This window comes from Coregonus clupeaformis, unplaced genomic scaffold (genome assembly GCF_020615455.1).
Source record: "Coregonus clupeaformis isolate EN_2021a unplaced genomic scaffold, ASM2061545v1 scaf0007, whole genome shotgun sequence".
Taxonomy (NCBI): Eukaryota; Metazoa; Chordata; class Actinopteri; order Salmoniformes; family Salmonidae; genus Coregonus; species Coregonus clupeaformis.
In genome coordinates this window covers 1,247,092-1,259,803 of record NW_025533462.1, presented here as the reverse complement: position 1 = coordinate 1,259,803, position 12,712 = coordinate 1,247,092, and the positions used below count along the sequence as shown (strand labels likewise).

At 44.2% G+C, this 12,712-nt stretch overlaps 1 protein-coding gene across 1 annotated transcript in view; it reads right to left on the bottom strand.

Annotated features, from left to right (window-relative positions):
• Positions 1-12,712, bottom strand: part of LOC121538977 (leucine zipper protein 1) — a 74,903-nt gene that overhangs the window by 44,018 nt on the left and 18,173 nt on the right. Inside the window, exon 2 of the mRNA XM_041847139.1 lies at positions 2,763-2,866. The gene's annotated coding sequence lies outside the window, so the exon portion shown is untranslated. The remainder of the gene's footprint in view (positions 1-2,762; positions 2,867-12,712) is intronic.

Here is a 12,712-nt window from a genome sequence, read left to right as displayed (position 1 = left end):
ATATACCACGGCTAAGGGATGTATCCAGGCACTCCGCGTTGCGTGGTGTATAAGAAGAGCCCTTAGCCGTGGTATATTGGCCATATACCACACCCCTTTGGGCCTTATTGCTTAAATGTACCACTCTCCATAGATAAAGTATTCATAGATACTATCCACAGTTACTAGCATGCTGAAGCAGACCGTGCCTGCAGCCTGAGTAGACTTGACTTGGACAGTTAGTGACACATTTTCCCAGTGCTGAGTTAGTTTTACGGAGAGAGAGCGTTACTGGGAGGGTGTTATTGAGGGCATCCGTGTGAGCCGGCGCTCTGTGTGTGTCTCGACACCGTGTGAGCCGGCGCTGTGTGTGTGTGTGTCTCGACACCGTGTAAGCTGTGCTCTGTATTTGTGTGTGTGTGTGTGTCACTGCACCAGGGTTGCCATGTCCGTGGTTTTCCCGCAAATTGGGCTACTTTGAAAACCATGTCGCATTGTGAAAATCTATTGCTCGCGGGTTGCGGGTTTTTGGGCTACTTCTAAATTGCACTGCGGCAGCCATGGCATTTCTCTTTAAAAAATAATAATATATATTTCAATGTGACCTGCTGCTGCTGACTATCAGGCAGTGAGGCAGCCTGTTGCTGAGTGAGTGGTGGGGAGGGGGAGAGCCGGAGGGTGTGTGTGTTCAGAGAGCAGTGCAGCAGGCAGCTGAGTCACGTGAGTTGAGGAGACAGAGCAGCAAGCACACATGGTGACAGTAAGTAGGCTATTTAGATTGTCATTATGGAGACACCCATTTCGAACGCTCAGCGCTATCCGGGATCTTTGGGACGTCCCTACCCTAAACCCTAACCATTACCGTAACCATTTTAAAATGTCAACTTTAAAAATGGGATATGGACGTCCCAAGAATCCCGGATAGCATTTTCCATGAAACATATTAACATGCTAAAACTGATGCGCATCAAGAAAGAACGGCGCCAAAGCACTGGAAAACAACTGGGCAAACTAGAGCGCATTAGATACATTCGTACGAAGGAGGTTTAAACTGCATTCTAATGTCAACTTTGCTTAAGGAAAACTGTGTCAAGCTAAGGGTTTTTACGCATGCTCAGTTATTGGGTCTCGAGCGCTGCGTGAGTGGACATTTTAAATGGAAGTTATGGAACGCCCTCGCGTGCTTCTGCTATGAGGAAAAGTCCACAATGAAACTGACATTAAATGTGGAAAATGATATATTTGCATCTGTTGGCCATCAAGTAGGCTATTAATTTCTATGCCATTGTAGGCTACTGTAGCCTAGCATTGAATACAATAAATATTTTGAAATGACGATATCACTGGAGCCATTGCAAATCAATTTGTGCCACTTGTGTAGCCTACCTGGAGCTGGCAAACAGATGTAATAAATAGCCTATAACTTCAGTTTATTGTAGACTAGTGTTATTATGCAATTATTAATGGCCATGTTTAGTTAATTAAATTGGAAGTTATCAATTGTGATCATGGTAACAGCTCTATAACAATTACCGATCAGCTGTTAGAAGGCATTAGATTGACGTAACAGTCAGTCAGATTAGGCTACAGGTTAAAAATATATATAACAAAATAAACTGGCTGTTGTTGACAAGCATATTCAGTTCATACACATATTATTAATATTTAATTCAGTGACTGAAATTACGACCCCATCCTCAGTAGCCTGTTCCAGCAGGCTATTGGGAAAAACAAGCACTTCTTACCTAGATATTGCCTTGCTATTCATGTTAAATAAATTAGTCTGTCAATTTGAACTAAGCAAGCTTCTAAATCGTTCAGCTTACCTACATCTTGCCTAGGCTACTGTAAGCTATCTGAAATTAGATATAGGCCACTGTTTCAGAAAAAAAAAGACATGGCATAACATTAGCAATTGTGTTTTTGAAATAGAAAAATAGAAAAACATTATAAAATACAAATAAAGTAATAGGCTACTTGCATCTAGCTAAGCAAAGTTTAATTACAATCATAAACCCAGATGTAGTATCTCATTGAAAGTCAATCTCGCAAATAGGCCATTTATAACAGTTTGTACATTGTAGTCCTAACATCTGGCACATAACGGCGGCAGAAATGGCCTAACAATCGTTTTTTAAAGTAGCATTTTGATGAAAAACCAAATTTTGCTTCTTACATCGTTACAAGTTACATCGAAATTCATTCTTAATTTGCGCGATAACGTTATGGAAAAAGGGTTGGATAAATGTGGCAACAGATTTCAGGCCTTGTGGGCGGGTTGAGTGGTATTTGGGTTATGCGTTTTTTGCTAGACCTGGCAACCCTGCACTGCATGTGTATGTGTGACACTCCTCGCTGACCTAAGGGTATAGGGAAGGAAGCACAGCACCAGCTTTAGTGCAACACTGCCCAGCCAGGAAACAGGCTTACAAAGGGTTCAGAGGTAAGGACCGGCCTTGGAATCCGGAACCTTCCTACCAAATTCACACTGCGTTTCCTCTTCCAACTGAGCAGCTGGACGAAAAAAACTATTTGCCACACAGGTATGGGCACGGGAGTGCCAACACACACAAACATTTGGGCACAAGAGCACACACACACACACAAAAATATAATCTCTACAGATGTAGATCCGGTAAGGATACGAAACACAGTCTTGACAAACACACACACACACTGAACAAATACAGGAACTAGGATATAGATACTGTAATCTTAAATGTACTCAGTCTTGACACAGACAATCAAACACACACACACACACACACACACACTAAACTTACTTTCTATGGGTACATCCTCTTGTTGGGTGCTATGCAGCTGGTAAATGAGGCCTCTCTGTCTCCAGGTGGTTTCACTATGGAGCTCCATCCACAAGCCCTATAACCTGAGGAAAAACACACAGAGGGCAAACGATAGTATGAGTTCCTCAGATTCTACCATAGTAATGATTCATAGCATCCTTTCACCATTGTTGTGCTTGGTAGTCAACTGACAAATGGGATCAGTGTAAAATGACCCATTCATACGGAGGCATCTTGCCTGTGTTTACACAGGTAGCCCTTTTGATCTGATTGCTCAAAAGACCAACAACTGGGCAAAAGATCAGCATTGGGCTGCCTGTGAAAATGCAGCCATTGGCTAGAGGTGGTCTGAGGACAGAGAAGTCGGTCAGATATGTGCCACATTTTGTTGCTCAGCAATGGCCTCATGCATGACCAGACAATAGTTTTTGGCTGACCTGGCCCAACACAACGGTGCTCCATTCATTCCATTCTGGCCCTACATCGAGCACTACTTCTCCTCTCAACCATGGATTGCCACAGAAGATCAGGATATTTTTCATTTCTGACACATGAACCAGTTTTGTGCAGTAGCATTCCATGTTTCATTAAGCACAAAGAATCCACCGCTAAGACTATATGTCTGGTATGGATTTTCAAGTGGGGAAGAGGAGTTGAAAAAATCCCTCTCATGACGGAGAAAAGGAAATATGGCAGTGAGGAGAGAGGAAAGTTTGAGGGAACACAAGTTCTCACAGACAAACAAAAGAAAGACAGAAATAACAGGAGGACCGTTTCAAGGTCACCCCCCCCCTACAGTACACTGGTAACTACAGACATACACACAGACTTATTTAATGTGGACCACCACCATGCCTGCAGTAGCACTACCCCAGCACAGCATTCGTTACAGGGCTGTTGCAAATTCAAGGATAAACCCTTAGTATTGGGCAGCTCATGGTAAATTCACGAGCTCTCACATAGTACAGTCATTGAATAAACAAAACAGATCTGCTGAATCATGTTACGCATACTGGACATGCGGTTTAACTTTTAAGGTGATGCATCAGTCAGTTTTGTCACAAGGATCCCAGAAAACACACAAATGACCACACAACGTTGTCTCAACGTTGACTCCAAGTTGCGGGCCTCAACAGGCATTGCTACCTTTCCGGCCCTCATCCTTTACTCTCGTGGACATGGATCCACCCTCTAGGTCAGCTGAATAGGCAGTATTATTACACTGTTTACAAGTTAAACTATGACCACTAACAGAAAGACAGCTTCAGAAAGTACACCACGTTTTCTTAAGACATTTTCCCTTTCTATGATTACGCCAGGGGGCAAGGTACAGCATGAAGGACAGAGCTAGAACCACCACATTTTGGGACCTTTATTAAAACAACATTGAGCCGCCTTAAAGAACTAATCAATATCTGGCCTCTGACACACAAGTCAAATCCAGGCTGATAAAGCACTCTACTGGTGTGCATATTTCTAAGCCCCTCGTCTGTCCCACACACACACACTTTTCCCCGTGCACATCAAACCAGCCAGACCCTCTGGCCCACCTGGCGTGAGTCCTAAGGGGAGAGATTTCACACAAATATTGTCACGGCTGGTACCACCAACTACCAAACGCGCAAACCTAGCCACCCCTACCTCCCTCAGAGCGAGCTGGTTTCTAATCTCGTCGTACTCTGTTCCGAGTACAGAGCAGCAAATCACATATCGAAGAATTTACACTTAACGAGTACATCTTCTCAGGTAGTTTGTGGGTGGCCATTATAAAATGACCTCTCCTAGTTCATCAGTCTTCTGACACTGTACAGTTTTAGCTCAAACCAGGAGACATATTTGTTGATATCACAGGATCAAATCTTTCTGGATCAGTACCCTCTTTTTCTTACTGGCAGATCTCTGAAATCCAAAGTAAATCGGCCCATCACAGATGTAACAGAATTAAGTTGCGTTCTACATGCCAGTCGGGGTATGTTATGTAAGGCCTCCAGCATGGAGTGATAGTATACAGGCTATACACCAGGGCTGCCCAACCCTCTTCCTGGAGATCTACCATCCTGTGGGTTTTCAGTCCAACCCTAATTTAACACACCTGATTCTACTTATTAGCTGCTCAACAAGACCTTAACTAGCTGAATCAGATATGCTAAATTAGGGTTGGACTGAAAACCTACAGGACAGTGGATCTCCAGGAAGAGGGTTGGGCAGCCCTGCTATACAGGATATCAGAAAGGCAGAGGATTGACCCTGTGAGGTTTGAGCTACAATTATGTACACTTGACGTGGGCACTTGATCCGTAATTGCGTCACTGAGTATGCAAAATATCCTTTCAGGTTGCCCAAATGACTGATACGACTAAGTACCGAAGCACTCAATTTCATTTAGAGACAATAAATAAATGGAGAGAAAAGGGCTAGATCAGTTCAAAACAACAGGGGGAAAAAAATGTATATAAAGAAAAAGGATTGCAAGCCAGACCGCTATGTAACGAGACAGAAAGCAAGGGAGAGAGCAAGGGAGAAAGAAAGTGAGCGGGGGGAGAGATCATGTTCAATTTCCTTAACTTAACATTTCAGGACATTAAAATACACACACAGGGTTCTTTTGCGCTGGGGCTAGTTTGCATGGGAGCCCATTTCCTGTGAGTGATTAGCGGGGGGGATAAGAGGGGGCTGTGGCTCGCTCTGAGAGTTCTTGGATTGTTTTGTCTGCGAGTAAAGGAATGCCCAAATTAAACATGCTGAACAGGATGCCCAGAGAGGTACGAAACCGAGAAGGGTGGAAGGGGGGGGGGTGAAGGAAGGGAAGAGGAAAACAAGACAGAAAAGAATAGACACCAAATTGATTTTTCAATTTCAGGCGACTAACAAACCGCAAGTGCATGCCACCAGCACATATTCACATTCCATCAGATAAGCACAGGAATGTTGAATCAATTTTGATAGAGCGGTCATATGCCACGCCGGAAGGAGCACGCAAGATCCTTTATTTCACTCAAAACCTGAACAACTTGTTGGGACTCCAGATAATCACGCATTATAAAGGGAAAGCCACCCACATCGTGGAAACCGACGCCTCACTTCCGGACAAGCTAAACACCTACGCCCGCTTCAAACAAAATACAAAGCCGCCGACGCGGGCCCCCACACTGCTCATGAGGACTATGTGCTCTCGATCTCCGTGGCCAACGTGAGTAAGACATTTAAGCGTGTTAACCCTCGCAAGGCTGCTGGCCCAGATGGCATCCCTAGCTGCGTTTTCAGAGCATGTGCAGACCAGCTGGCTGGAGTGTTTACGGACATACAGTGGGGAAAATAAGTATTTAGTCAGCCACCAATTGTGCAAGTTCTCCCACTTAAAAAGATGAGAGGCCTGTAATTTTCATCATAGGTACACGTCAACTATGACAGACAAATTGAGGGAAAAAAATCCAGAAAATCACATTGTAGGATTTTTAATGAATTTATTTGCAAATTATGGTGGAAAATCAGTATTTGGTCACCTACAAACAAGCAAGATTTCTGGCTCTCACAGACCTGTAACTTCTTCTTTAAGAAGCTCCTCTGTCCTCCACTCGTTACCTGTATTAATGGCACCTGTTTGAACTTGTTATCAGTATAAAAGACACCTGTCCACAACCTCAAACAGTCACACTCCAAACTCCACTATGGCCAAGACCAAAGAGCTGTCAAAGGACACCAGAAACAAAATTGTAGACCTGCACCAGGCTGGGAAGACTGCATCTGCAATAGGTAAGCAGCTTGATTTGAAGAAATCAACTGTGGGAGCAATTATTAGGAAATGGAAGACATACAAGACCACTGATAATCTCCCTCGCTCTGGGGCTCCACGCAAGATCTCACACCGTGGGGTCAAAATGATCACAAGAACGGTGAGCAAAAATCCCAGAACCACACGGGGGGACCTAGTGAATGACCTGCAGAGAGCTGGGACCAAAGTAACAAAGCCTACCATCAGTAACACACTACGCCGCCAGGGACTCAAATCCTGCAGTGCCAGACGTGTCCCCCTGCTTAAGCCAGTACATGTCCAGGCCCGTCTGAAGTTTGCTAGAGTGCATTTGGATGATCCAGAAGAGGATTGGGAGAATGTCATATGGTCAGATGAAACCAAAATAGAACTTTTTGGTAAAAACTCAACTCAGTCGTGTTTGGAGGACAAAGAATGCTGTGTTGCATCCAAAGAACACCATACCTACTGTGAAGCATGGGGGTGGAAACATCATGCTTTGGGGCTGTTTTTCTGCAAAGGGACCAGGACGACTGATCCGTGTAAAGGAAAGAATGAATGGGGCCATGTATCGTGAGATTTTGAGTGAAAACCTCCTTCCATCAGCAAGGGCATTGAAGATGAAACGTGGCTGGGTCTTTCAGCATGACAATGATCCCAAACACACCGCCCGGGCAACGAAGGAGTGGCTTCGTGAGAAGCATTTCAAGGTCCTGGAGTGGCCTAGCCAGTCTCCAGATCTCAACCCCATATAAAATCTTTGGAGGGAGTTGAAAGTCCGTGTTGCCCAGCGACAGCCCCAAAACATCACTGCTCTAGAGGAGATCTGCATGGAGGAATGGGCAAAAATACCAGCAACAGTGTGTGAAAACCTTGTGAAGACTTACAGAAAACGTTTGACCTGTGTCATTGCCAACAAAGGGTATATAACAAAGTATTGAGAAACTTTTTTTATTGACCAAATACTTATTTTCCACCACAATTTGCAAATAAATTCATTAAAAGTCGTACAATGTGATTTTCTGGAGAAAAAAAATCTCATTTTGTCTGTCATAGTTGACTATGATGAAAATTACAGGCCTCTCTCAACTTTTTAAGTGGGAGAACTTGCACAATTGGTGGCTGACTAAATACATTTTTCCCCCACTGTATTAAATCTCTCACTATCCCAGTAGGTTATCCCCACTTGCTTCAAGGTGTCTACCATTTGTCCTGTACCCAAGAAAGCGAAGCTAACTGAACTAAATGACTTTCACCCCGTAGCACTCACTTCTGTAATCATGAAGTGCTTTGAGAGGCTAGTGAAGGACCATATCACCATCTTACCTGATACCCTAGACCCACTACAAATTGCATACTTTGCATACAGCCCCAACAGATCCACGGACGTCGCAATCGCCATTGCACTGCACAAGAGGAATACCTATGTAAGAATGCTGTTCATCGACTACAGCTCAGCCTTCAACACCATAGTGCCCTCCAAGCTCAGGACCCTGGGTCTGAACCTCTCTCTGTGCAACTGGGTCCTTGTCACGAGAATTTCTCTCTAATTCAACCTAAGCTTGAAATCATTACCAAGGGTTGTAAGGCCCTGGTTTTAATCATAAATGATTCAAGGTCCACAACCAGCAAGAATTATCTGTATTTTTATTCATGGAGAGCTCTGGCGCCCAAAATCCATACATACTGTTTTATACCCCTTGACACACAAAGGCACTTTGCTCCGCCCACCTTTAGGAGGCTTTCTTAAACAGTTTCCGCCTTCTCCTTCACCCTGGAATGTTTAGTCCCGCCCCCCTCTGTTAGTGGGTTGACACTACATTATAATTCTAACACCGTTTACACATTTATACTGTATTTGGGGTGAAATCCTTTAGTCATTATTCTTAAAATACAAATTAATCTATCAGTCCTGGACTTCCTGATGGGACGACCCCAAGAGGTGAAGGTAGGCAACAACACCTCTGCAACGCTGATCCTCAACACGGGGTCATAGGGGTGCAGGCTCAGTCCCCTCCTCTATCATAGGGGTGCAGGCTCAGTCCCCTCCTATATCATAGGGGTGCATGCTCAGTCCCCTCCTATACTCCCTGTTCACCCATGACTGCGGTGTCATGCACGTCTCCAACTTAATCATCAAGTTTGCTGACGACAACAGCCACCCAAACCTCTGCCTATTCACCCCGCTACCATCTACAGTGCATTCGGAAAGTATTCAAACCCCTTCCCTTTTTCCACATTTTGTTACGTTACAGCCTTATTCTAAAATGAATGAAATATGTTTTTTCCCTCAATCTACACACAATACCCCATAATGACGAAGCGAAAACAGGGTTTTAGAAATGTTAGCAAATGTATTAAAAATAGAACACAGAAATACCTTATTTACATAAGTATTCAGACCTTTGATATGAGACTCGACATTGAGCTCAGGTGCATCCTGGATCCATTGATCATCTTTGAGATGTTTCTACAACTTGATTGGAGTCCACCTGTGGTAAATTCAACTGATTGGTCATGATTTGGAAAGGCACACACCGGTCTATATAATGGTCCCACAGTTGAAAGTGCATGTAAGTCGCTCTGGATAAGAGCGTCTGCTAAATGACCAATTATTATTATTATTATTATTATTATTATTATTATTATTATTATTATTATGTCAGAGCAAATACCAAGACATGAGGTCGAACGAATTGTCCGTAGAGCTCCGAGACAGGATTATGTTCAGGCACAGATCTGGGGAAGGGTACAAACATGTTTTATTCAATATTGAATGTCCAAGAACACGGTGGCCTCCATTATTCTTAAAAATGGAAGAAGTTTGGAACCACCAGGACTCTTCCTAGAGCTGGCCGCACGGCCAAACTGAGCAATCGGGGGGAAAGGGCCTTGGTCAGGGAGGTGACCAAGAACCCGATGGGCACTCTGACAGAGCGCCAGAGTTTCTCTGTGGTGATGGTAGAACCTTCCCGAAGGACAACCATCTCTGCAGCACCACCAATCAGGCCTTTATGGTAGAGTGGCCAGACGGACGTCACCTCAGTAAAAGGTACATGACAGCCTGCTTGGCGTTTGCCAAAAGGCACCTAAAGGACTCTCAGACCATGAGAAACAAGAGTCTCTGGTCTCATGAAAACAAGATTGAACTCTTTGGCAGAGCTTGAGAGGATCTGCAGAGAAGAATGGGAGAAACTCCCCAAATACAGGTATGCCAAGCTTGTAGCGTCATACCCAAAAAGACTGTAATCGCTGCCAAAGGTGCGTCAACAAAGTACTGAGTAAAGGGTCAGAATACTTATGTAAATGTGATATTTCCGTATTTCTTTGCAAACATTTCTTTTAAAAAAAACTGTTTTTGCTTGGTCATTTTGGGGTATTGTGTGTAGATTGATGAGGGGGGAAAAAACTATTTAATCCATTTCAAAATAAGGCTGTAACGTAACAAAATGTGAAAAAGTCAAGGGGTCTGAATACTTTCCGAAGAGGGCACGACAAAGCCTATTCCCCCTCAGGAGACTGAAAAGATTTGGCATGGGTCCTCAGATCCTCAAAAAATTCTACAGCTGCACCATCGAGAGCATCCTGACTGGTTGCATCACTGCCTGGTATGGCAACTGCTTGGCTTCCGACCGCAAGGCACTACAGAGGGTAGTGCGTACGGCCCAGTACTTTACTCTTTTGTTCTCTATTGTTCCTGAAGCAAGAGGGGAGGCCGATGACATCACGGATTCCCATCAGACCAACTCCTTGAAGTTTGCAGTTCCTCAAAACAAATGTTTTCTACCCTTTAGTGTGTGTACATTTTTTAAACTGTATTTATACTTGGGATATCCCTTTTCAACAGTAAAAGTTCAAAAATCACAGGAGGATGTCTTTAAAAGGGATACTTCAGGATTATATCTACTTCCCCAGAGTCAGATGAACTTGTGGATACCATTTTTATGTTAATGTCCAGTATGGACCTCATTGCCAAAATCCCAAAGTATCCCTTTAAGTATTTGTTTTCTTTTTCAAACAGCTAGGCTTTTGTTCCGCACTGAACACCAAAGAATGGAAGGAAGAGAGCAAAACGCAACAAACCGATGTACAGTACTAAACAATTGTCATCGTTATCACAAACAGCAGTAATACTGCTGCTCCTCTTCATTTCAAAATACTTCCAGAACATTCCCCAGGCCAACCCACTCAATAAGGTGACGCACTTGGGTAAAAAGGTATTTCTTGGACTTGACCAACAACGCAGAATTGATTCGTATTGCTTCCTTATAAGTTCTGCTGCCCATTCAGGGCTTTTGTGTTTGGCATGTCGGAGGGACCAGATGCTTCTTAGACCTCCAGCTCGGAGGGAGAGCAGATAAAACAGGACTTTAACTGCATTCTTTCATGGCCGACGCTGGGGCCCACCTATCCACCCCCATCCTCAGACCAGCATGAGGGAAGGAGAGGGAGAAGGAGAGAGGGAAATGAAGGGAGAATAGAGGGGGGGAGGAGGGGGAGAGAGAGAGGGGGAGAGAGTGAAGAAGCAAGAAAAAGGGAGGTTGTGAAAAAGGGAGAATTACAATAAGTTGGTCGGTCCAAGTGGGTGGGCGAAGGATTTTCTTGGACCTTTGCACCACCACAGTCACTGTTGTGCCCTTGTTTGACCAGGGAGGGGAAAACTCACATCTGGCACTCAGAGGCATGTTTATCAAAGTCATCAAGAGCACCAACACAGTAAAATGGCTGACGTCTGTCAGTTGGGAGGGAAGGACCGAGGACGCTGAGTTAAGCCAGTCAGAAAATGAGAAAGAGCAAACTGTGTCTCAAACAAGTAACTGAACCCAACGTGTAGAACCATGACAGTTCAGCTCACAGCGAAGGGGATTAGGGCCAGCTCGACAAATAAATCCAGACACACGAGAAGATTTAAAAAAAAAATGAAAAACAATGAAAAAAGGCCAGAATGTTGGATCCTTGAAAAAAATGCAGAGTATTCCAGAACACAAATGAGCTAGTCAGGTCTAGGAGTGTTAAGGATTCCTGTGGGGCTGGAGCGAGCTACCGCGGTAGCCAGGCCTTCCTGTAACCTTATTACTGAGGACAAAGGAAGGCCCATGTCACCGAGGCAGGCAGGGAGGGAGAGGCAGGAATGCCAGACAAGGAAGTGCATTACTTATCCTATTATGGCTGTATGCAGGTCCAATAAGAGTTTCAAGTTTTATTAGTCGTAAGTGATATGCATGGTATACATCTAACGAAATGCTTACATAACGACAGAGTCAATCACCTTGTGACAGGTTGAAAGTTGCCTACTGTACAGGGAAAATGGTGATTGGTGAGCATTTCAAACCTACTAGCAAGAGGACTGAAGAAAACACACAAACGCTCTCGCAACTCGAAGGGATTCTCCAGTTAATGTCCTTTTTAGTCCAGGATAATGCTTAGTCTGTATCCGGGCAACCAGCCCTATAACAGAGATTTCACACTTAACTCTGGTTTAAGTAGGATATTTGAAGCTTAATATGGAACCAAAAGAGCATATGTGCCGTGAGGTGAGTGAGCTACCAATGGGCATGGGAAAATAAGGGAATGAAGAACTGGTATAAATGAGGCTGCATGAGGGCCCTCCAGATGGCGGGACGGTGATGACTCGCACATGGGCCGTGTGTGCATGTGCCGCATCAGCAGACAGACTTCGCTACACCAGGCCAAAGACAACACGGCACTCCAACCAGAGAGTTTAGACAGAACGGATTAAACAGTGATGAAGGCCCTATTTCTGTCCCCCTAACGCCTGGATACAGCAGTCAGACAGGACCCAGCGACTTGAAACGAGCCAGAGGCTTCGAAAATTCTTCATTAAAAGAGTGAAAAAGTGTGGTTCGAACATTTCTATTTTTACAGCTTTTTTGCTTGCGACGCGAGACTGCTCGCATGAAGAGTTCCAAAAGCAACGGGCTGGCTGGGGGGATTGAGACCCTACCCACCCGTTACACGCTGGCCCTTTTCAAAGCACTGATGGAGAATTAACACTTGAATTTTTTTAAATAATAACAATTGTTTGGCTGTCAAATGGCCACATCGGCACGCCATTGACGAAACCTTCCATCCAGACGTGTTAGCACGTATGCTTATGGAATGCAAAATGGGAAAGAAGTCATTTCTTTTAAGAAAATAGAGTACAGTTGGGGGTGGG